Source organism: Trachypithecus francoisi, unplaced genomic scaffold, assembly GCF_009764315.1.
Source record: "Trachypithecus francoisi isolate TF-2019V2 unplaced genomic scaffold, Tfra_2.0 Lachesis_group8, whole genome shotgun sequence".
In the NCBI taxonomy this organism is placed as follows: domain Eukaryota; kingdom Metazoa; phylum Chordata; class Mammalia; order Primates; family Cercopithecidae; genus Trachypithecus; species Trachypithecus francoisi.
In genome coordinates, this window is record NW_022681473.1 from 105961337 (window position 1) to 105987655 (window position 26319).

Consider the following 26319-nt stretch of genomic DNA (forward strand, 5'->3'; position numbering starts at 1 on the left):
TCAGCTCCACCTAAAGGCCAGTGTCTTCAGGGACAGTTACATTTTGAAAGAAGCCCAAAGGGAGAGAATAACAGAATGCATTAGAAAATCAGACATAGGGAACAGGCAGATGTTTCCGTGAGTGTGTGCATGTGCACACACGTGTGATTGTGCCTGTGTGCATGTGTATCCATGTCCCATTACTCCTTCAATCAATCATCCACTTATCTAACCATCCAGCCACTCCTACTTTCGAGGCTTCTTCCTGGGCCAGGCCCTGAGCTATGCTCTGGAGTGACAGAGGCCAGTGACCTGGTGCCTGTCTTTGAGGAGAAGGCCCCTAAGCTAAGGACAGAAGGTCTACAGACAGGAGGTCCCTGGCTGAATCACAGGCCCCTACCAGGCCAGAGAAGGAGGAGGTCTTAGAGGAGCAGCAAAGCCTCTCTCTTGCAAATAAGAATGTTGCAGCCCAGGTTTGGAAGGACACGTACAGCCCATCTGGCCCAGCCCTCTCCCCAGTGGCCATACAACCTAATGGTTAGGAACTCTGCCTGATGCCAGCAGTCCTATCCCTGCTCAGCAGACACGACTGGAAGCTTTTCTCAGTCACTGGCCCCAGGTCATCACAGACTATTAGAGTTAGGAGAGACAGCAGCAGTAAACCGGTAGCCTTTGCCTCATAAGGAGATGTCTTCTAAAGCCTCCTTATCCGAGGATAGCCACATGCTGTCTTGGATGCTCCTGCGGCCAGGAAGCTCACAACTTCTTGAGAGAGGCCAGTTCATTTTCAGGCCACTCTTGCTGCTGGTTTTGGTGAGCAAGAATCTGCTCCCTCTGACCCTCACCTTGACATTAGCTCAGCTTTCCCCTAGGCCTGGAGGCACCTGAAGACAGGAACTACGAGGCTTTCTTGAAGTCTTCTTGTTTAAACTTTGCTCATAGGATGAGTTTCCTGCCCCTCCCACCAGCCTGGCCCCCCTCATCCTAGAGTGCAGCAAGCCATAAAAAGGATTGGTCCTGGGAGCCAAGATGCCATCAGCCAATCTGGTCAAAAACACAAGTGCTTGTAAGTAGGATCTGTAGTGGACTTGCTTTGAGTTTTATGGCATGGCCCTGATATATGGTCAGGTCTGAAATGGAGTTTTGTTGAGGGGAGTGAATGCAAGAATTTTCCCTATTCAAAAAGTTCAGGTTCATGTGGGTCAGTTTCCCTGGTAGGGTTTTGATTTCTCTGTATCTAATAGTAATACCAATTAATTCATAATAATAGTAACTACCATTTATTATGCGCCAGGCATCATGAAGAGGACCCTATATGTATCATTTAATTCTCTCAGTAAAACTAAGAGGAGGACATTATTTAAGAAAAGGAAACTGAGGCTTCCAGGAATTACCTTAAGCCTAAGTTTACACAAATAGTGAGTAGTAAGTTCAAAGCTGGAGTTCCCAACCATTAGGTCATACAGTCGCTTGGGAGAGGATAGGCCAGGCGGGCTCTAAGTGTCCTTCCAACCCTGGGACATGGTCACCTACCCTTCAGCCTTCTGGTCAGGAAAGATAGCACAAAGTCAGGTCTCTTTCTCTGTCATCTGGAATTTGGGGGTGACAACTCCACCGAGAAGGGTGGTTGTCTGGGGACAGCGTGTGTCTCTCTGTGGCCTGTGGGAACCTGGGCGACTTTTGCCTGAGAAGTCAGGCCTTCCTGCCTGGCCACACCTTGGCCAGCCTGGGTCTGAACACGCTTCAGTGAAAGAGATTCCTCCTCCCAACTGCGAGAGCCGGAGGGGTAGGGAGGGGACAGACACGGCTAAATCCAGCCTTCGCTCCCTGTCGACACAGAAAGAGGGCTCTGAGTGCTCTGAAAACTGGGTTAAAAATGGCTTGGCTGTACCTATCTTATCTGCTTTACAATGAAAGCCTTCAGCGCGTGGCAGGTTTTCACGCAGAATTTTCCTTGCTAATCCCCTTTGTTAGCTCTGATACTGACATTGCAATACCAACCTCGTCTGGGCGATTTGAGAGGGATTACAGACCCTCAATCCTTCAGCATGTGGGAGAAGAATGTTTTCTCAAATCAAATTTTTCACAAACCTGTTTTCAAAAATAATCAAAGTGCAAATCCCTCTTTGGGATTGAAGGGCGGGGGGAAGACACTTGCCTGTTCGAAATGCAGCACGGCAGGCAGAATGTCATCCTCTTGGAGGCTGAGGTAGAGGTGCAGCCCTACCTGGTTGATTAACAGCCCTTCGTGTCATCCAGACTTCTATGTCTGCTAAGTGGGGTCTGCGAGGGGAGGGCAGGGCATATGCGGTCACTGAATGGGACCCCATTCTCTGAATGGTACCATGTGCATGCCTGAGGCGCCAGATTCAAGTTCAATTTCAACAACTGTGTATTAATAACCTATCACATGCCCTGCACCGTGCTGGAGATTGTGGGGGACACAATGATGAATCCAGTTTTACTCTTGCCTTGAGGAAATCACAGTCTAGCAGGCAAGCGGCAAGTATCCGGAGGCTCTCGACCCAGAAAGAGGGGGACCGGACTGTCACGGAGCATCGAGGACAGGGAGAGAGAGATGATTCAGCTCCCTCACGTGGCTTCCTGGAGGTGTAAGACAGTGTGGATGGGAGCTGTGCTTCTTGTGGGCTGGAACCTTGGATACCTCAAAGGTTATCCTGCTCTGAGCAGAAAGAGGGCCAGCAGGCATCAGGAAGACTTGAGTTCTGGGCTGGCTGTCACTGTCACCAGCTGTGTGACCTCTAGTCACAATGATATACCCTTTCCAGCCTCCGTTTCATATGTTGGCATCAAACTATGACTGCGTCTCCATTTCTGTCTGACTTGGCAAGACAGCCCTGCCGAAGGCCCTTCCAGCTCCTAGATGAAGCTTTCGGGGGCCAGGCAAAGGTAACACGTGCTGTAAGATGTTGCGGGCCTGGGGATTTAATTCCAGTTGCTCAGGGCCCTGGACTAAGCCTAAGTCTGTGCTGCCTGGAATTTGCGTTAGTGATTTTGCCTTAATACTCTGGTGACAGTAGCTGATCCACAGGCTCCCAAAGCCACATCCACTTGCAAATCCTCTTCCCTCCTGCCAACTCCTCCCATCCCCTCCAGCAGTGCCAACACGACTGTCCATCTAGGCCCCCAGTTAAAAGGTGGCCTCCCACGCCTCAAGGCTGCTGTCATGGTGGGGGTCGCAGGTTGGAGCCTGGACATCCTGAGCCTCATCTCATTTCAGGACTTCAGCCTTTCTTTTCCTGGTCCCAGAAGGAGCTGAAGTCTGGTGCCTTTCAAGAGCCAAGGTCTCTGGCAATAAATGGGTCTTGACATCAGATCTTGTCTCTGGTGCGGTGCTGTGGCGAGGCACAGGGTGCGAGTGTGGCCACACCATAAGCACTCTTCTCCCTCAGCTGGCACCACCACAATGGCTGCCCACCAAGCCCACGACAGGCCGCACCACAGTCAGCACATCGCCCTTTTGGGGGTTGATTAAACATGGATGCGCAGCCCCTGAGGTGGCTGGAAGCACAGGCTGCTCTCAAATGCATAACCCCAATATTTTCTTCTTAAGCAATTCTCCTGCTCTTTGATGTTCTGCAGCGGCACACAATCACATTCGGTTTGATGCACAGAAGGGGGAGGAGGAGCGGATGGGGAGGGAGGGAGACAGAAAGCCCCAGCTCTACTCGCCCATTCTTTCCAGGCAAATTCAGTTTTACCATTTCATCCCTGGCTGGTCAGGAATTTAGTGAGCTGTGGGTTGTCTTTGCACAGCGCCAGAGTCCCGGATATCCAAGGGATGTGGTGCCAGTGGTTGAGTTTTATGGCTTTAAATGCAGAACGTCCTAGTGTGTGTGTGTGTGTGTGTTTAATTCTGTGACTCACTGACGAATTCTCCATTTCCCAGGGTGCACCAGGGGCTCAGGAGAAGGAGGGGACGAGGCTCAGAATAATTTTCATTGAGGAAGGGAGAGAAGAAAAAGGAAATGAAGAAGAGAAAGAAAAAGGGGAGATCAGAGGGATCAAAACAGAAGAGATGGGAAGGAAAAGAGAAAGGGCAAAGGAGATCGATCAACGTTGAAGAGGGAGAAGGCAAAAAGAAGGGCAGAGTTTATGAGAAAGGAGAAGAAATGAGGGAAAAGAGGACATTACCCTTGATGGCATGCAAAGGAGGAGGTGGTGAGGTAGTGAAGTCATAACACTGGGTGGGAGACGCTGCTTAAGTCAAAATCAGGTTATAATCGTGGACATCTACAGCGGGGGTTCAGGGAGAGTCTTTGAGGTCCAGGTCATTTAAAGGACTTGTCCAGGGGTGAGTCCCATTCCCACACCCCTCAGTCCTTCATTTCTTTCACCCCTACCCTATTCCTACAAACCGCATGCAACTGAGCTGTGTTCAGAGGCAGAGGTTTTAGTAATTTCCCTTCTGCATGTGCCTGGATCACAACTGCTCCCCCAGCCATCCTGCTCTGCTCCTTGAAGCCAGGGACCTTGCCCTGGCCGGCAAGAGGGGGTTAGAAATAAGAAAGGTTCATAAGATCAATGATGGGAGTTCTTATCTGAATGAGGAAAAACTGAGGCTTTCATCTGCATGATGGCTACATTGCATCGAATTACATCCATATTTCTCCTGGCCAGAACATTTGGGGAATAGGTGAGTATTTCAAGCATTCCTTTTTAAGAGTGAAGCAGCAAGTTTCATTATCATATTTTAATTAAAAGGAAAAAATCCTATTAAACAATTCCCAATGTATTGGGATTAGCAAAACCCAGCACCTGGGGCCCAGTAACTCAGCATGTATGAACACATGAACAAGACGTATATTCTTCAGAAATTATCCCTACACCTGCCCCTCTACTCCAGCTAAGTAAATGGCTTCCTGTGGGCTGTATCCTAGGCAGGCCAGAATGGGAGGTCCATGCCCCACAGGCACCACCTGCCTCACTCCATGAAGGAGATGGGGCAGGGGAGGGAGGGAGCAGGGATCCACACTTCCCCCTGCCTCATTGAAACCCCCAACCCCTTAACTCAAAGCACGGCTGGCAAGAAACCTGGCTTTAGAATCCGGTCCTGGGCTTAAAACTCAGTTTCACCAATTACTAACTGTGCAACCCTAAGCAATTTTTCTGATCTTCCATTTCCTACTTTGTAAATTATGAATTTTACATCTACTTTGTAGGGTTGTTGCAAGGTTTAGAACTTATATATGAAAAGAGTCTGGTGCAGTGCCTCAGCAGTAGTCAGTATATACATGGGAGCTATTATTATTATTAATATTATTATTTAGTAGACAAGATAGAGGAACTACTTCCAGAAGCTCCAGATAAAATACACCCTGTTCATGAACACCTTACTCCATGCTGGTTTGTCCATTAGCTGTGTCACAGCTGGTGGGGTCATGCTTTCTCTTGCTCCTGGCCTTTGCACATGCTGTTCTCTGAGCAGTAGCCCCCTTCCAGCCCTACATTCCTCCCCACTTTGCCTGCTCATCCATCAGTCCTTGGGCCCTTGCCTCCGAGAAGCCTTCCCCGACACCCAAGACTGGAGTTGAAGGCTGTTCCCTATGCTCACTGCAATTCTAGCATCTCTCTCAGAGCATCCTAATTACCTGTGTAAGGGTCTAGAATCCTCAGTGAGGCTATGAGTTTCTTAAGAGCAGAGATCAGGCCCTGTCCATGGTGGTATCCTCAGTGTTACAGCACACAGTAGGTGCTCGATAATTTTTTTTTTTTTCCGAGACGGAGTCTTGCTCTGTCGCCCAGGCTGGAGTGCAGTGGTGCAATCTCGGCTCACTGCAACCTCTGCCTCCTGGGTTCAGGCGATTCTCCTGCCTCAGCCTCCTGAGTAGCTGGGATTACAGGCACCTGCCACCATGCCCAGCTAATATTTTGTATTTTAGTAGAGACAGGGTTTCACCATGTTGGTCAGGCTGATCTCAAACTCCTGACCTGCCCACCTCGGCCTCCCAAAGTTCTGGGATTACAGGAGTGAGCCACTGCACCCAGCCCTCAATAAATAGTTTAAAAAGAAATGAATGAGTCAGAGATACAATGAAATAGAACCAGATCAAAATCAGTAGGGAAAAGTGGCAAAGGAAACGAGAAGTCCACATACAAACAATTTAGAGGTCTTACTAGGACTATGTGTCAAGATATGGCTTCCCCCAAGAGCCAATGCACTGTGGTTGCATTAATGGAGAAATAATCTCCATTCAAAGGGTAATGGCCCTGCTCCCCTTGCATCGGTAAACACCACTGGGTGCTGGATTCTGTTTCAAGTCCCTCCTTCAAACACCTACCTACAAAGCACAGCCCATTTTGTAGAGGTCCCCAGAATGGTGAGGGGGCCCCACTCCTCACATATGCAGGGGCATAGTGAGGGACAGAGGACAATAGCTCTGTGAAGGTGGTTTAGGCTTTTCCCTGTGGCTTTCTTCAAGCTGTGCTGTCCTGGGGCAGGGGTAGGGCCTGGATGTGTTCTGGGTGGCTCCAGGGGGAGACCTCAAATCAGTCAGTAAACATTATGAAGAGGCAGATTTGGGTTCCACAGAGTGTGACCACCCATCCCAGTTTCTCAGGACTGTCTCTGTTTCAGCACTGAAAGTCCCATACCCTGGGAAACCCCTTAGTCTTAGCAAACTAGGACAGCTGGTCATCCTAGTTCCACACAAGATAGCAAGCGTGTGCGTGTGTGTGTGTTTGCAACTGCTCTGTTGAGATAAAATTCACATAACATACAATTCACCCACACAAAATGTACAATTCAATGGTTTTTAGTATATTCACAAAGTTGTGCAGCCATCACCACAGTCAATTTTAAAACAGTTTTCATCATCCCCAAAAGAAATCCCACACCCTTTAGCTATCACTCCAACAGTCTACCCCATTCCCCCAGCACTAATCTATTTTCTGTCTCAGTGGATTTACCAATTCTGGATACTTTATATAAAGAGACTCATACAATATGTAGCCTTTTGGACTGGCTTCTTTCACTTAGTAATATTTTCAAGGCACATCCACGCCACAACATGAATCTGTGCTTCATTCCTTTTCACAGACAAATAATATTCCACTGTCTAGATAAACCATATTATCTATTTGTTTTGTCCATTAATGGACATTTGTATTGTTTCTGCTTTTTGGCTATAAAGAATAATGCTGCTGTGAACATCCTGCATAAGTTTTTTTGTGTGTGTATGTTTTCCTTTTTCTTGAGTAGACACCTAGACGTGAAATTGCTAGTAATTCTGTGTTTAACCTTTTGAGGAACTGCTCTATGCTGTTTTCTAAAGTGGCTGCCCCATTTTATATTCCCACCAGCAATGAATGAGAGTTGAGAGTTATCTGTCTTTTTAATTATAGCTGTCCTAGTGGGTGTGACAGGCGTGTTTTATCAGCCAGGGTCTGGAGGAAATGAAAAGAGATGCTTGCCGTAATGGTGAGACTCTTGTCATCCTAAGTGTGCAAATAAAGCTGGATATACTTGGAGAAAGGCTGCCTAGGGGCCCCTGGATGGGAGACTGGATGGGTGGGAGGCTGCATGGGTAGGAGGCTGGATGGGTGGGAGGCTGGATGGACGGGGGACTGGCTGGGAGGCTGGATGGATGGGAGGCTGGTTGGGAGGCTGGATGGGTGGGAAGCTGGATGGACGGGGGACTGGCTGGGAGGCTGGATGGATGGGAGGCTGGTTGGGAGGCTGGAAGGGTGGGAGGCTGGATGGGTGGGAGGCTGGATGGATGGGAGGCTGGATGGGTGGGAGGCTGGATGGCTGGGAGGCTGGATGGATGTGAGGCTGGTTGGGAGGCTGGATGGGTGGGAAGGTGGATGGGTGGGAGGCTGGATGGATGGGGGACTGGCTGGGAGGCTGGATGGGTGGGAGGCTGGATGGATGGGAGGCTGGTTGGGGGGCTGGATGGGTGGGAAGCTGGATGGGTGGGAGGCTGGATAGGTAGGAGGCTGGCTGGATGGGAGGCTGGATGGATGGGGGACTGGCTGGGAGGCTGGATGGGTGGGAGGCTGGATGGATGGGGGACTGGCTGGGAGGCTGGATGGGTGGGAAGCTGGATGAAAAGAGATCTAAAAGTCTTTGGCTTTGCTTTCCTAATTTTGGGGCTGGGTGGATTGAGGGAAGCCTTGAGGGTGGGGGGACATCCTGAAGGGGTCCCCCACCCTTGAAGTGAAGAGGAATCGAGGGGAGGAGGGAAGGAGGATGCAGATGGTAGGCTTGTCTCCGTTGCCATTCTGCCATAGGCTTGTGTGGGCAGCAGAGTGGACTCGGGGGCTTTGGTTGGGCCCACGCTGCTGCCCAGTGTGAGAGAACTCATAGTGGCTGCAGAGGCCCCAGGAACTCTGGTGGCCTCCCTGCCCTGCCCATCTCATGCCTCCCGCTCCCTTCCTGTAGGGCTCACCGCCCATCTGCTCTTCCTCCCCATGACGCCGATACCTGGCTTTTATGTTTCTGTGTTGCCATCCATCCCCATAGGAGGGAGTTTTCAGCTCCCCAGGAATGTTCTCTCATGGAGGAGAAGGGAGCAGACTTGTGTGGGTGCTGTGACTTGGGTGGGTGGGCTCGTGGAATGGTCGTCTGCAGCTTGGGGGCTGCATCTGAAGCTTCCTCAGATGCAGGAGCCCTGTCTTGTTCTGCAGTGACAGTTCCCAAATACACAGCAAAGTCCCAGCTCAGGTCTCAGTGCTTGGGCTGTGGAAGCATCACTCTCCTTTCTCCTTCCTCCTTTCTTCCTAGTCCCACTTGCCACTCCCACCTGGCAAACCCGCCCCACAGCCCTCTCATGGACCAAGGGTTCTGTGCTGGCCGAGGCAGCCCATTTCATCGCTGAGCCGCTGCTCTGTGGTCATCCTCATGGTGTGCTGGGAGGACCTGACACCCTGACCTATGTGACCCGCTTTCATCCTCAGGAAAATCTAGGGAAGGTAGGAGTGGGGAGATTGTTGCTCTTACTTTAGAGATGGGGTACAGTTTATTCAGATGACTTGTGCTACATCATACAGGGGCAAGTGTCATAGTCAGGACTGAAAGCCAGCCTCCGGGTTCTGGTCCAGTCATCCACTGTCCAGTTGCTCAGGCCAAAAACTTGAGCATCATCCCTGACTCCTCTCTCTCACAGCCCCATGTAAACTGTCAGAAAATCCCATTGATACTTTCTTCAAAACATGTCTTTAACCACATTCCTTCTTGTCCCCACCACCATGGCCCAAATCACCATTTTCTTTCATGTGGTGCTTGCAAACGCCTCTTCCCCGTGTCGATCCCAGCCCCTCACTGGCCTCCACACACGGGTCACTCTCCAGGCTTTTCCTTTGTAGGGTCTGGTTGTGTTTGAGGTTCTTTCTCCATCCTCAGTTTCCCCTGCCACAGTGTGGGGCACAGACTTACAACTCACTGAGATGTGTCATGTCACAGAACTGAGATGAGATTTGTTTTCTGCTGTGTGTGTGTAGGTGTGCGTGTGTGCACATATATGTCCATGAGCACATATGTCTGTGTTCTACCTAAATAATACAAAGGCCAGGCACATAGCCATAACTCTTGAAAAAAGCTTATTCTGCCTGTACTATTTTATTGTGATAGAGGGGAATACACATATTGCATTTTGCAGCAAATCAGGTTAAGAACCACTCCATCTCGCAGGACAAGTTTGCCTGTTTCCAATAGGGGTAGGCCACATCTCAATTCTCCAGCCCTCTGGCCAAGTATGCTAGGTCTGATCAGATGCCAGGACTGGAGACTAGTTGACCCCAGGGTCCTGGAGAGGGATCACTCATGATGCAGATGGCTGGGTGCTACCTTCTCCCCACCCTTAACGATGGAGCCTCATCACTCACAAGGCTGCAGGCGCTGCTGGGGAGGGGGCAACCCCAGTCTTAGCTCTTTATCTTTCAAGTCTGATTTCAGCATCCTCTGCGATCACATTAGTGCGAGGATGTCTCTTATGGTTAGTTGCCTGCATCCAAGATGAGGATATAATGACTTCCCTAGTGTCTCACACCCAGCCCCACCGAACAGACGCACACGCTGCCTGCACACAGAGCTGCCATGTGACTGTAGCAGCCCTCCCATGTGACCTGGCCAATGGGTACTGACCGTGGAGGCTTTTTAATTATCTGGGAAGGGGATGGAGGGACTCGGGCAGTATGGCCTGCGGAGCGATAGATCAGAACCTTCTTAACCTCCAATACAAGGGGGCCCTGACTCAGAAGAGGGAGACAGACTCAGGCTGGGGAGCACTCACAGCTGCACCCCCACCAACTCCAACTCCTGCCCTGTGATGCAGAGGACCTGAGGCCTGTGACTGGCTCTATGCCCTATTCTAGGTCCCATCTCAGGGCCTGCCTCCCTCATGGAATGAAGGGAGGAAACACGTGTCTATGGTGCACCTACTGCATATCATACCCAGCCAGGCCCTTTGCGGTGCTGAGAAGAGGTACTCTTGTGTCCGTCTTACCCACGAGGGAAACTGAGACTCACGGACCTCATGGTACACACCTGGTAAGTCGTTGGGCTGGGATCCCAAGCTATGTCTTCTGCCACCAAGTCAGCAGTCTCCTGCTACCCCACCCTGCCTCTCCCCACTCCACAGCCCCTGGTGACAGCTTCCTTCTCTGAACATCGACGGCAGTCATCTCTGCCTCCCCACCTGCCCTTACCATTACCCTTGAATTGTTTCTAGTTTGTAATCCCTAATCCCAACCACACTGGACCATAAAGCCTAAAGAGTAGATGGCATGACTTAGGCTCCTATGGTATCTGAGTCTCTAGCTCACTTTTGGACACCATAGTGCCAACCCCTGCCAGGAGTGCTTTCATACCCACAGTGCCCCTCCGAGGCTCTGAACCACTCTTCTTCCTATCTCACACCTGCCGTCCTCTTTTTTTTTTCTTGCTTGAGCTCTGGTCCTATGTGCAAAAATTTGCCCTTCTAGATGGGTCTGTGTATAAGTCTGACACCCACAGGTCACCTTGGCACAGTCTGGAGGGCAAATAAGGGGAACCGTCAGGCCCCACTGCCAACATGCTCAGTAGGACACTAGACCAGCAAAGCCACCAGGTGCCTGGCGAGGGGCTGGAAGGAGCAATGGTGAGACACAGTGGGGTTGTAGTCCTGTGGATGGGCAGGAGTGCCTGAGGGAGCCCCTCCATCCCTGCCCACAGCTGCAGTGGCCCAGACCACAACCCGTTCTCAGACAGAAGGTGGTAGGTGGCAGAGCTGGAACGTTCAGCCCAAGCCCGTTTGAGGTGGGGGACATGGAGAGGCCCCCTCAGGTCATAAAACTACTGTCAGGGAAGAGGCTGGAAGGTCACCTGCCTGCCTTCCCCAGTTCCTATCCCAAGAGCCCACCTTCTCTCTGGGGCAGACTCCTTGCAGGAAGGGGCCCATGATGAAGTCCTGGGCTCAGGGCCGCCCGGTCGGCCTGCCCCTTGACTCGGGCGCTTCCTGTCTCCCCAGAGAAACCCATTTCACAACCACCCCCACCAAGTCTCAAAAGGCTCCAGAAACAAGATCCAAAGCCTCCTCCGAGGAAACAAATGGGTCTTTTAGAATCCCAAAGTGCAAGAGGTCGCCGACTCCAGCCCTCATTTTAAAGGTAGGAGTGCAAAGGGGATTTCTGGGCATGGCACCTGGTTTTCCGAGCTGTGCTCACTTTTCCTGAGAGCCAAGGTGGGCAACGTGTCCGACCTACCTCCAGGCCCCAAAAGATGCTAGTGTGCCCATGCACATCCACACATGTGAGCTGGCACCCAAAACGCACCCTCCACACTGCTCTCCTGCCCTAAATTGAGCCCATTTAGAAAGTTTTCTTTCCTCCCTCCTACAGACGACATCCATCACTTTCCCCAGCAGAGGCGAGGCGGCCACAACGCCTTCCCAGAGTTTATTAAATATGTTCAAGAGCCTATTTGTAGCTGTCAGGGAGAAGCCAAGGGGGAACCACGGAGTCCGCTCACCAGTGCAGCCTCCCTCTCAACCTCCAGGGCGGGGGACCACCTCTGGAAATGTTCCTCTGTACCAGGCGGAGCTGAAGGGGCACCCCCAGTCCCTGTGCAGCAGACTCCACTCTCAAATAGCTACCAGGGACTATGGTTGGTGTGGTCAAGGGATCTCAGCAGGGCTGGCTGGCCAAGGCCCGAACCTGCCGGGGCAGGCCCTGCACCTCACCCACGCTGACCCCACTTCAAACAGCTCAGGGAAGAGAAAGCACACTCACGCTCTGTTCCGGACCCCACAGGCTGCCTCAGAGTCACAAACAGGGCCTGGGAACCCCCAGTGTGGGGCCCATGCTCCCCGAGGTGGGACAACTAGGCTCACTAGTAAAGCCTCGGCTTCGCACGCAGGGACACGGCTTGAGAGAGCCCCCACAGTGGTGGTTCAGGTCTGAGCATGGAAGGAAAAGGTTTTTCATGAGGCCTGCAGGGCTTCCCTGGCCCAGGCAAGGATGTTTGTAGATGGTCGCAGCCCCAAAGGATCTCAGGAGCCCTGGAAACTACCTCCCAGTTTGATGGATAAGAACGAGTTCCAGAGAGAGAAAGGGGACTTCTTGGGGTCTCCATCCCAGCGTCTCCTCAGCATCCCTTTATCTTAGGATCCAGGACGACTGAGGTTGATTTTCTCTCCTCCCTGGAATTTAAAGGGGTGAGGAGAGAAATTCCAGGGAAGGTTGGGACTGGAACCATGGGAGCCCAGCTTCCTGATTTTGTGGGACATTTTTTCTTTATTATGAAATATTTCAGATGTACAGACCAGCATAAAGAATTATATACCCACCATCTGTGTACCCAATACCCAGTATTAACAAATCCTAATAACTTGAGTGATTTCTATTTTCAAATGTGGTATTAGCTGTGATATGGTTAGCTGAATTTTTACAGTTCTTTTCAAATGTAAAATAATTTTATTCTTTTCAATAAAGGCATTTCATTAAATGTATAACCAGGATTTAATTTTTAGACCTTGAAAGACTTCATTTAAATACATTCAAAGTCAGAAAAAAAGTCCTCTGTCAGACCCACAGGTCCTAAATTTTTTTATTGCAAAAATATAGTCTGCAGCCATGGCCTGGCCAGATGGGAAGGGAGGGAGGTGATTTTCTGTCAAGCTTTGAGAGGGAACCCTCATCCAGAATGTTTGATGAGGACAGAAGTGCCTGATGGGAAGGGAGGCGTGGGTGGGAAGTCTGATCTTAGAAGGGGTCTCTGCTAGAATCCCCCCAACTCCTACTCAGAGTCCCTCGCTTCCTTCGCCTTACCAACTTCACCTCCAAGGACATTTCTGTCTTCTGATACTGTCAGCTGTTTCTTACCTCTTAGCTTTTACTTAGCACCTACTATGTGCACCTGCCACGGTGTTAACAGATTAATGAGTGTGTGGGAGTCACTCAGACCAGCTCAGACAGCCAACTGTGCACTTCTTCCCAATCCCATGGTGAGTGACATCATGTTGGTCGCTTGCAATTGGCCATGGTAGGTACTTACACCATGGAAATCAGTCTGCAAACACTACCAATCAATCAGGGCTTTCCCCACCACCCTGAGAGCTGGCTGTTAAACCTTTGCCAGCAGGCCACTGGTATTAATGTCCCAAGAATAGCTGAGTTCAAAAGAGGTCTCCTAGAGAAAACAAAACAAAACAAAACAAAATAAAAAACATGGAGGAACCAAAGGAATGAATCACAAATGATCAAATTTCAGATCCCAGGCTGACTGTGACATGCGTTTGATCTCAGCAAGTAGCCACTACTTAGCATTTTTTTGTGGCTGCACAGGTCCCTAGAAGAGATCTTGTCCAGTCCTCTCATGTTTGAAAGCAAAATGATGTCCAGAAAGATGATACAGATTGCTAAGGACACAGGTAGGCTTATAACTCCCATCTCCCTTTCCTGCACGTACTCCTGAGCCTGCTCACCACAGCTGAAGGTGGAGAGGCAAGAGGCAAGAGTCCAAGTAACCCCTCAGCAAAGACAGAGATAGGAAAGAAGGTGCACGGAGCCCTTCTGATCCCCTTGCCCTTACACTGCTCCCCCAGGAAAAGCTGGGCATCTAGCAGTGCTTAGCAAACCCTTGAATTGAGTCAGGCTAATGAACCAGGTGGGCAGTGTTGGGGTGGTCTGTGCAGGAGTCCACTCCCAGCAAGCATGAGTGATGGCAAGGGCTGGGCCACAGGGACAGCCAGCTGCTCAGGTCCTCACTTAGCCAGCCCTTCTCAGGAGTGTGTTTCTCAGAAGCAGAGGGCAGCTAAGGCTCCGAGACCTAGGTGTGAGCCACAGGTCAAGGGGCATAAAGAACAAGCAAACTGGTGCCACTCCAGGCTGAAGCCTGATAATGAGGAAGAAACTTACACGAAAGCAAAGGGAGAGAGGACTCGGGGAGTAGGGGTGAAAGGAGGCAGGAGACAAATGAAGAAAGGGAAGGGGGATGAGAAGGGAGATTTACTCTGATTAGCAGAAAGCAAAAGGGACGCAGGATAGCTAAAGGGAACAACACAAAGAGAAGATACAGTGGAGGGAGACAAACGAGAAAGACCAAGAGGGAGTTCAGAAGAGAGAAGGACGGGGAGCAAGGAGACTTGTCCCCAGGGAACCTTTCTTGCCTTGGCCTTTTCTCAGACCTCCTCCCCTTTGTACCCGCCTGCCAACCCCCAGCAGCACAGGTGACCCTGTGCCCTTGTGGCCATGTCACATCCTGCCGGCACGATGGGGCTTCTGGCCCATCAGTAAAGGAGCAAACTCAGAGCAGTGTCCCACGATAGGCACCCAGCTCAGAAGCAGCCCTGGTGGGTGGTCGCGCCAGCCAGCCCTGCATGGGGGCTCTGCCCACCCACACCCACAAGTGACCAGCACCACCCCGTACCACATCCCCTTGATCTCCCTTTCTCTGCCAGCACCATCTGTGCCCGTCTTTACGCACTCATTCCCCCATCTCAGAGGGGGGCCTCAGTGACCTGGAAAGCAGGCCTGGTTTTTCTGCCCAGCTGTGTGTCCGTGGGGTGAATTACTTCCACTCTGGAAACCCAGGGGAAAGGGTGAGGGTGGTGTCCAGAGTGCTCCTGGGTCTCCCTAGCAGAGGTGGGCTCAAGGTTGAGTTGCAACCATTTCCTGAGTGCCAAAGCCCTTTATGAAGGAGACTGAAAGCAACGCAGGACCCGCTTCCATGCAGTTCACCTCTGTCTCCCCTGGATCACACAGCAGTCAAGTTCAATTCCTTGTGTGTCAGAGGAAATAAAACGTGAGCAAAGAAAAGGAGAAAGGATTCTGGAACGTGGAAGCAGTGGGCCCTATAAGGGAAAAGGCACAGGCTTTGGGGTCAGACAGACCTGTGTGTATGGCTGTCTCAGCCCCCTCATCATGGGTCACCAAGTGACTCAGGTGATTCACTTCCTCTGCAAGATGGGAACAGCGGTAACACCTCACCCCTTGGTTGTGCAGAGTTAGAAAGAACACATAGCCAGACACCTGGTGCAGACTCTGCCTCCTGGTAGCTGCTCCATAAATGTTTATTCTCCTGTCCAGCACCTAACCCCCGGCTTTAGCAATCCAGGTGGCCTAGACTCCAAGGCGGTGCCTTCTCTAGAGACAGGAGGTAAAATCTCTGCAAAGCCAAATGCTTAGCACTTCCTGGGAAGGCAAGTGCCTGCCACAGAGAATCAGACCAACGGTGAGGAATGTGACATTCCCACCAGCTCAGGCCTAACCTGTCTGTAGAACAGCAAATAACAACGAAATCTTGAGCATCTACTCTGGCCAGGATTGCTCTGAGTGCTTTACTTATCTTTCTCTCTCTCCCCCACCCCCCCCCTCTCTCTATACACACACACACACACACACACATTATATATATATATGTTTTTAGACAGAATTTCGCTCTTGTCATCCAGGCTTGAGTGCAATGACATCATCTCGGCTCACTGCAACCTCTGCCTCCCAGGATTAAAGCAAGTCTCCTGCCTCAGGCTCGCCAGTAGCTGGGATTACAGGCGTGCACCACCACATCTGGCTAATTTTTGCATTTTTAGTAGAGATGAGGTTTCACCACGTTGGCCAGACTGGTCTTGAACTCCTGGCCTCAGGTGATCTGCCACCTTGGCCTCCCAAAGTGCTGGCATGAGCCACGGCGCCCCGCCAACGTATCACTATTTTGCAGGCCCAAAGAGAAAGTCTTTCCCTTAAAATCGGTCTCTCCAGCCCTGGTAAGTTCCCCTGTCTCCACCAGCCATATGCCTGTTCTTGCAGGTGCCAAAGTTGAAAATGTTAACATCTTTGACTCACCCACCTCCCTGGCGGCTTCCCGTGGTCACCAGGGCTTGGCTCTCCACCTCTCCTCTCCTTCTGGGCCCCACCACACACACTGGAAACACGTGGACTTGCTCCTGGCTGGCTCTTCCTCCCTGATCTCCCTGCTCTGGGCTCGTCCCTACCGAACTCCCGTGAACTAACGGCCCACTTCATTTTAAGAGTGATTGTCTTAAAACAGCACTGGTTAAGAAACTTTCCCCAATGGCTACTGAATAATGCAGGAATTCCTTTGTCCCAAATCTGCTCTCACCCTGCCTTTCTGGCCGTAGGTTCCCTCTCTCTGAACAGGCCCAGGCAGCTCTCACAGGGAGACTTTTGCTCCTTCCGTGCCACTGCCCCAGCCTGCCCAGTGCTTCCTCCCCCTGCTCACGGAACTGTGGCCTCCCCAGGAGCTGCCTTTTGATGTGCTGCCTCGACCCTTCCTCATCGGAACCCCTTGCTTGGCTCAATCTGTCCTTCCTTTGGCTGGCAGGGCATTCTGGGGCACTGAGCAGCGGTTGGCGCCGGGCTGGGCCACTAACTGGGTTTCGGTTTCCTCTTTTTAGGAACCAGGGAATGGACCAGAGCTGTGGTTGCCAGATACGGCTCCTCATTGCATTATCTGGGAACCTCCAAGAAACACAGGTTCCCAGGCCCCGCCTGGCGCCTTCTCAGTCTGGTCTCCAGAGTGCAGCCCGGGAATTTGTGTCTGCCCACTCCCCACATGATTCTGAAGTGCTGCCAGGTTTGGCAGGACCTCAGCTAGAGATGCTCCACGTATGGATTGCCTCGTGTCAATGGCTTTGCAGACCCTCAGGCTGAAGAGGATAGGGCCTGGGTTTCTTCTGCATGTTCCCAGGATCCAGTTATGGGATTCAGAAGATACTCCACAGATGTTAGTCGAAGAAATGAATGAATGAATGCCCCGAAGAGATGCAGCTGTGGCTCTCTGAGAAACTGTCCTCTCCAGCTCTTTTTCAGGACAATTAGGTAGAAAGTCAGAAGAGATCACACGCAGCCTCCTGCAAAGAGGCTGTCAGAGCCTCTGCCAGTCTGAATACATACTTGGTGGAAGGTCACAGTACTGAGCTGGTGATCCGAGGCTGTCCTTGGAGTCCATCTGAGTCATTCTGTTTAAAGTGTGTGTGTGTTTGTGTGTGTGTGTGCGCGTGTGTGTGTGTGTCTGTGTGTGTGTATGTTTGTGTGTGTTTTTTGTTTTTGTGTGTGTCTGTTTGTGTGCAAGTGTGTGTGCGTGTGTGTGTGTTTGTGTGCGTGTGTGTGTTTGTATGTTTGTGAGTGTGTGTGCGCAAGTGTGTTTGTGTGTGTGTTTGTGTGTGTGTGTTTGTGTGTGTGTGTGCGTGTGTGTGTTTGTGTGCGTGTGTGTGTTTGTGTGTATATGTTTGTGAGTGTGTGTGTTTGTGCGCAAGTGTGTGTGTGTGTGTTTGTGAGTGTGTTTGTGTGTGTGCGTGTGTGAGTGTGTGTGTGGGGGGGGGGTGGGGATTGGGGTTCCCAGTGGGTGGCTTCCTAGGATGATTCAGATGATTGTGGTGGCTGAGGGCTGCTCAGGACTCAGCAGCTAATTGCCCAGCTTTCCACTGTGGTGAGATCTGGGGCTGAGCCCAAAGGGAACCCTGCGGTGCCTGGGCCTGAGTGGGTTCAGAATCACCCAAACAGGCCCGAGGCCCCTGCCAGTTGATCAACCTGGGAGAGTACTGGTAGTAAGAGGTCCCAGGGCAACCTCCAGGGAGAGGACAGGGATGTCTCCTGTGTGCCCTATTGTGTCTTCCATGCCTTTCTAGCCTGGAAAGCAAGCCTGGGTGGGACTTGGAGGTTGTGCCTGTGATGATGGGGAACATGGACACAGCTTGATTTGTGGGCACAGACTAAGGCCCACATTTTGCTCTTACCGCCCAAAACAGCTGCTGCCTCTGTCCATGGCTGCTGGACCAGCGTCTGCAGCTCTGGCCTCAGCCCGGGGTGGGACAAGACACAGAAACAGATGATAAGGCCATGGAAGTGCCACTCTGGCAGGGGCTGCAGTGGCAGCACTTTGTCCGGTGGCCCCAGCCCAAGCACTCCAACAGGCTGGGCTCTACAGTGCACTGATGGGCTCTGCTCAGCTCCTGAGCCCTGGCCACATCTCCAGCAAATGTAAGAATGATTGCACCCCTACAAATTTGTTGTTCTTCAGAGTTTCAAAGTACTTTCTTGACATTATCTGGTTTTACAGTCACTGCATCCCTTCAAGACAGATGTCATCCCCGATGTCTCCCCAAGCCTCTGCAGAAATAGGCTCAGGGAGACACTGGGGATGACAATGCCTACTCTGCAAGTGGTCATCTAGCAGCTATTCTCACTGATTATGGGCATTGGTCCAGCCTCCTAGGGCAGCCCAGGCTCACCTCTGGCTTCTGAGCCAGTGTTTCCTCTAAGCCAGCAAGGCCTGGTGCTCTTGGCTGTGCCTCCTCCTTGCATCGTCTTCCTTCTCAGGGTTCTGAGACCACAGAGCTGACAGCAAACCATTGGGCCACACTGGACTCATCAAGATCCAGCTGTCCTGGATGCCTCCTAGCAGGGGAAGCCCCAACTTCAAAACTGCTTCTCAGACTTCCCAATATCTTACCTTTTCTGGAGACAAGGCATTGGCAGAACTAGTCTCCAGCGTGTTGCCTACTCTAGTCCCCAGCTCTTCCTCTCCATGATGAGAGGTCACCTGGGCTATGCATGTGATGCTGCCATGTATGTTATCTCCATGGGAAAGAACCGGGAAATGGAGCAGGTGACACTGCCCACTCTTCCAAGGCTACAGGGTGGCATAGCCCTTTTCCCACCACTGCCATGCCCTTGAATTGGGTATGTCACTTACCCTTCCCAGTCACCTCCCCATCTGTGACTGCAGAGATGGGTGCAAGACCTGCTTCACCTCCAATACGCCACCATTTAAAAGGTCACATACTCACACCTGAGGCAGCCACAGCTCTAGTCTTACCCAGGCTGGGAAGAAGAGGTAGGGGAGAGATGGTGATCCATGGAAATCTGAACCCTGGAGATGCTTAGCTTCAAAATGCCACAAGACTCTTGCCTGGGTCCCCGAAGCATCTGGATGAGCAGAAGGAATACTGGGACCGGTCATAAAGTGCCCAGTCACAATGATAACTGTGCGTGCATTGGTAAGAGCTGTGGGCAGCAAGGTGTCCCCCCATTGCCACCCCCTCAGCCCCTAAAAGGCATTCCCTGGCTTGGCATGGTCTTTCACAGGCACAGAAAGCTTGGGGCCAGCTTCTCCCTCCATGGGACTTCTTCTTTTTCCATTTTCTCAGTAGGAGATGGTTTTGCCTTCTCTCTCCAATGTTAGCTTTGCCTTCTCTCTCCAATGCTATTCCCAGGTTTTCTTAGGGTCTAAGATCCAGTCTTACTTGACTTTGGCATCCAAATGGTGACAGAAGAAGATGTGAATGGAATTGGTGCCACAGGCCTCCTCCCCAACTTAAGACAACCAGCACATTCCCCGGCTTCGCCGAGCAGTTTTGAGTTACCCAAAACAACAAGGAGAGTCTTCAGCCAGGCTTGTCCCAGGACAGCGTGTGTGTGTGTGGGGGAAACGGCCAGCTCACAAACAAGGTTTATAATCCTGGTCACCGTGAGCCACAGTCCCCTTTCTCATGATTTTCCCCAGCCATGAAGTGGATCCAGTATTCTGGCTCCAACACTTCAGATGATCTCCTGTGGAGGCCAGCACTGGTCTTTAGTCAAGCTTGATACCACGATGAGTATCCTGGAAGGGAATCCTGGGGTATCCCAGAAGGCTGGGGACAGTGGTCCCAGAGGGATTCTCCCTTCCCCCAACTCATTCATCACTTGGCCTACATTAAGCCCTGTCTGTCTTTATCCTCCCCTGCTTGTAGGCCCCTGGGCTAGCCCATGAGCTAGGTGAGGATTTAAGAGGGGACCAATATGGGACAGCACGTTGAGAATGTGGACCCCTCATCCCCTGCTGGTGGGAGTGTAAAACGGTGCAGCTGCTTTGGAAAACAGTCTGGCAGCTCCTCAAAAGGTTCAACGTGGAATCACCATATAACCCAGCCATTCCACTCCTAGGCATATATCCAGGAGAAATGAAAACATACATCCAAGCAAAAACGTGCACAAGAATGTTTACAGCAGCATTATTCATAATAGGCAAAATGTAGAAACAACCAAAATGTCCATCAACTGGTGAATGCGGTACAGCCGGAATATTATTTGGCCACAAGAAGGAATAAAGTACTGATAAAGCCAGGTGCGGTTGCTCGAGCCTATAGTCCTGGCTATTCAGGAGGCTGAGGTGGGAGGATCACTTGAGTCCAAGAGTTTGAGGCTGCAGTGAGCTATGATTATGCCACTACACTCCAGCCTGGGTGAGAGAATGAGAACTTTGTTTCTTAAAAAAAAGTCCTGATATAGATAAGCCTTCAAAACATTATGCTAAGTGAAAGAAGTCAGACATGGAAGACCACATTTCCATTCTATTGTATTCTTCTTTCTATTCAGATATGAAATATCCAAAATGGGCAAATCTATAGAGACAGATTGGTGGTCGCTTAGGGACAGAGGTGGGGTGGGGAAACAGGGGGATGTTGGCCAGAGGGTGGGGGGTTTATTTCTGAGGTGAGAAAGGTTTTCTGATATTGACTGTAGTGATGGTTGCATGTATCTGTGAGTACACTAAAGATCACTGAACTGTGCCTTTTAAATGGGTGAATTGTATGGTATATGAATTCTATCTCAATTAAACTGTTAGAAAAAATGAAGAGAGAGAACATCTGACTATTCCTGGAATTGGGAGCTATGCACTCACATTCTGGGTACACTATTGGTCTGCTCTATGACCCTGGAAAAGTCACTTACTTCTCTGAGCCCCTGTTGACCCATCCATGAGATGGGGCACAAATAATTCCTGGCTCTGAGGAATGCTGCAAGAAACCAGGAGCCAGAAGGTACGCGAGCACATGGAATCGGAACAGAGGCATTATTTAAATGGGCAAGATTTACTGCCGAGATGTCACTGCTCTGGGCTGCGGCTTCCTTGAGTTATGGGCTCAGCGTCCTGCAGAATGTTAAATTGGAAGGGACTTAAGAGATCAATCCAGAACACAGCTAGGACGGCCTTGTTCTCACCCAGGCACATGCACACCCGCCCCTGTCCTCCCTATCGAGAACCATTTATCTGCGGCGTGGAGGGCACTGAGCCGGTGGAGGAAATGGCGGGTAGGAGAGGCAATGCTTTATTCTGGGTACCCTGGTGGGGCCACCTGCAATGGCCTTTCTCTTCATTTCTACCCCAGGATGTAAAATATAGAATCAGACACAACAGTCTCCTGAAACAGAAAACCCTCTGCCCACGCTTGTCTCCCAGCCCTGATGCCAGGTGTCCAGATGTTGTGGCAGCTGCCAGCACATCCCCTCTCTCCAAACCCTAAGTGCACAGCCCAAAGCTGAGCCATGGCGTGAGCCTTGCAGCCACCTCTGGGCATGGCGCCAGCTCACACTAAGGTCTGCAGCCCCAGCTGCCATCTCCATGCCCTGATATTGGGGGCTGTCTGCAGGGGGAACCACACCAGCAGGCAGAGGGGTCTGGGTGTGCCCCAGTTCAGGACAGGGGAGGGCTCAATGTGCAGGCAGAAGAGGGCTGGCTATTTTGGGGCTTTGAATTCTAAGGTAGCAGGCTATAATAATGACAATGGTCATCATAATAAAAGCAACAATAATAAATAACTTCTACCTTCCTTTGCACCAGACATAGACTTTACAGGTACTTACAACAGCCTTATAGGGTTCATAGTATCATCTTCATTGATAGATGAGGAAACAGAGACTCAGAGAGGTTAAGTGTCTTGCCCAAGATCACACAGCTAGTAAATAGTAGAGACAGGATTTAAAATGAGGCCTGTCTGGTGTAGTCAGTGAAAAAGTGCAATCCGTATTTCAGTCCCTTCAGGCTTTCCATCAGGTGCTCCCCAGTGCCAGAAATCCCAGGGACACCCGGCCATCCTGAAAACCATTGCTTTGTGGACGGGCAATCTAGGGCAACTGCCCTAGTGTCCATGGAAGCTGGGGCCAGCCCCAAACCACATTTATGTCAGGTACCATGAGGATTTTGTTTAATCTCAGGATGGAGATGCTGGGGAGAAGAGACATATTTGAGGACTCGGACTAGAAGGCAAACCTGGTTGCTGGAGAAGCCTGGCCACACCTGCCAAAACTGGTTTGCCTTTTACCCACTCTACAGAAAGCCACAGAAAGCACCGCTAGTGCTGAGCTGGGAATGTGCAGCGTGAGGGACAAGGGGAAGTGAAGGCTCATATTCTTCAGAACTGGTGTTTAAAGCAGCAAGATGTTGTAAAGAGAGCACTGGCACTTTGGGAGGCCGAGGCGGGCAGATCACGAGATCAGGAATTCAAGACTAGCCTGGCCAACATGGTGAAATCCTCTCTACTAAAAATGCAAAAATTGGCTGGGCTTGGTGGCATACGCCACAATCTTCAGCCACTCGGGAAGCTGAGGCAGGAGAATTACTTTAACCCGGAAGGTAGAGTTTGCAATGAGCCAAGATCGCGCCACTGCACTCCAGCCTGGGTGACAGAGCAAGACTCCATCTTGAGGTGGGGGTGGCAGGGCAGGGGAGGGCACCGGATCTGGAGTCAGGCAAGCCAGCTCCAAATCCTGGCTCCACCAGGTATCCCTGCTGTCACCTTTGACTAGGAACGGAGCTCCTCTGAGCCTCAGTTTCATCAGCTGTAAAATAGAGATAATAATACCTACCCATGGGAAGTTTCTCAGGATAAGGGTGATGATGGAAAGGCTTATAGAACATTTACTGTGCACTAAGGATGACTGTTCTAAACATTTACCTAAGTCGTCTGTCTATCTATCTATCTATCTATCTATCTATCTATCCATCCATCCATCCATCCAAATTTAGTCTTCTCAACTGACTAGTAAGATAGATATTACTACAATTTTCTTTTATAGATGAAAAATGTTGAGGCTTAGTAGGGTTAAGAAATTGGCACCAGGACACAAAACTGAGTTAGTAGGGGTGCTGGGATTTGAAGATAGACTCCAGACCTTTGGTCTTAATCAACACACTGTGCAACCCCTGAAGAACACACATGAAGGGTTTAGCAACAGTGTCCAGTCCATGCCCAGGCCAGGGCCCGCAGGAGGTAGAGACACATACTTGGTAGCTGTGGCCCTCAAGTGTCCAGGTACCCCTGAGGAACTGGAAGCTTACTAAGAGGTGGCAGTGCTATGCCATCTGGGTCGGCCATTGACTACTTAAATGGAAAACTAGAAATGGACATTTTGCTCTAAGAAAAATAAAAATAAAGACCTAATATGTTGAGTTATATAAGGGGTCTTCACACTGGTTACTGGAGGTTGGTAAAACCCATCAGCTCTAAGGTAGTCTATGTGGGCTGCAGGATGCTCCACAGGTGACAGAGATGCCACACTCCCAGGCTGACAGCAGCCAGTCCTGGAAGGCGACACCTCTGCCCTGTCCGTCAACATCCACATCCCATCAGGTGCCTTCCTTCCAGATTCTCAAAGGCCCTTGAAATTTCCAAAGGGGCCCTGTCTCCCTCGGACTTGAGGCCAAAACCATAACCCAATGGGCTCCTGAGAAAGAAACAAAGAAAAATGAACCAGTCAGAGAGAGCCTTGAGCCCACAAGACATAGACTCTCGGAACAGAAGAGCATCAGAGTAAGAACAGGGAAACAGAAGCAAATCCGCAGCCTCCAGGGGCACCTTCCCTGGCCAGTAAAGGAATGTAGCTTGCTTCAAAATTCAGAATCGGGAAAAAGCGTGTCTCTCCTGCCACAAGTCCTTTTGTCAGACACCCATGTAACAATCATATTTCCATTTTTGCTTTTGCTGCCAAAAAGCTCAAGAGTTGAATTTAATGCTCCATGTCAGTGACCATCTAATCCTAGGCCCCTGGCCAAACCATCTCCTCCGCACCCCCATGCTTTCATCTATACGGAGATCTGCTTTTCTGACTTTATTTATAACTATCAACAGCCCAAATTCTTCCTTTTGGAAGCTGGTAGGACACACATTAGAGACGGACGCTGGATTATAGAGGGACATTTTATTACAGCATTAAGAGAGATTTGGATTAGTGACCTTTGAAGGCCCCCCTTTAGCCCTGAGATTCTGAACTGTGATCAGTGAATAGTCCACTATGCTCTTCTTCCACAACGAAGAGAAGCCTCTCCATGGCCTGCTGGAAAAGGGTGTTCTGCTCCTGGAATGTCAAGGAGGGATTGACTCTGGTGCGTGCGCTGGCCCAGCACAGTGAGCACAGATTACTTGCTGCTTCTTGCCAGCATCACCTTACGGTGCTGGAGCTGGGCTTGGTCACTGGAAGCCAGCTGGCACCAAGGCAAAATGAGATGACTACTTGAGAACAATGGCCTTTCCACCGTGCAACTGCCCGCTAATTGACAACAAAGGCTTCGTGGTGATTGGAGTCACAAGGCTGTCTTTACGAGCACTGGATGGAATGCCAGCCTCTTTTAGGACCCATTTTTAAGCATAAACAGGAGCCACTGTGGAGTCCCTTCTGCAGCCCTAGAGTCTCTGGAGCTCATGCTACACATTCATCAGAGGTGCAGTAGCGGACGATCTGAGCTTGAATGGTTTGCCAGTGCTAGGCCCAAGTTGCGGGTTGCCCCTTCTAACTCATGGTCTGATATTGAGGAGACTTTTCTGATCCACCTCTTTGGGATGATGGAGTTCAACTCCTTCATAATTTATAGATTGGGAAACTGAAGCCCCAGAAAGCTGTGGCTTGCCCAAAGTCACAGTCCAGTTACCAGCAGAGCAAGAACTAAAACCAGTGTCTTCAGAGAGAGACCTGAGATTGACTGAGGTCTGACATGTCAGGGCATTATGTTTAAGAAGAAGGCGTAGTTTATGCCATAGGATGTGGATCCATGGCTCAGGGGAGGCTGGACTCCATTCAAAGGCCCAAGTCAACAGCTGACCTGGACCAACAAAGGGTTAACATCTCAGAAGAGTGTAATATAAGCATTAGCAAGAGGCAATTAACAGCTCAGAATTAGGATAAGCATATTTTTGAGTGGCAAAGATCCTCCTTAGGTAAAAACTTAGCCGTGAACTAACCCTATAAACAAAAGTGTCAATGAAACAAACCACACCTTTCCCCAGCATCCCAGCATCCAGATACTCCTCACTTATGTTGCTTGAGCAAATGTTGGTTAACTGGGTGCCCCTAGGTCATGCGGTGAAGATCGCACCTTAGCTTCTAGTCAGCCTGCCTGTGCCTACCCTGAGTCTGGGTGTAGTTCTGACTTCCAGATGCACAAGCCTATTATTATTGGACTTGAAACAGAGAGGCCTCCCTCTCCTCTGGCCCACGATTCCTTCCTGGCTCCTAGGTAGTCTGCCTTCCAGCTCTGGGTAAGCACTGCTGCTATTTCAGAGTTCCTGGGAGCAAGAATGGGATTTAAGGTAAGCCAAGTTCAGCACAGTTCTGTAGTAAGAAGGGGCTGGTTTTTGGAAGAGTGTGTTTCTTTTGTGCTGAGTTTACTTTCCCTTTGCGCCCAGTAGTAAGTGGAACCGAAGAAGCTCCTTGGCTGTGAAAATCACGCTGAGAGCTTAGATATTATTATAGGGGTTTTTAGTTGATGGAATATTTTCACATATAGCTAATATAAATCTGACCACAGACGATGAAGCCACTGGCAATGTTCTTGTTTAACAACTGGAAACTGGGGCCAAAAGAGGTTAAGTGCCCTGATCAAGGGCGTATAGTTAACAGTAAAGCCAGGACAGCAATTGTATTCTCTGCCTCTTTAGTGAAGTGAGACTATCTTTCAAAACAGCTTGGCTGATCTAGACCTTGCCAAGACATTTTTATGTTTAAGCAGGGGTCATATTGAGGTCCAAAGGGCAAGAGTTTGTGCAATGAGTTAGCACCCCTCGGGGAGGTGGAGGAAGCCACTGGGCTTGGCTCTGTGGGACGATTCAGGACTGACTGCTCTGG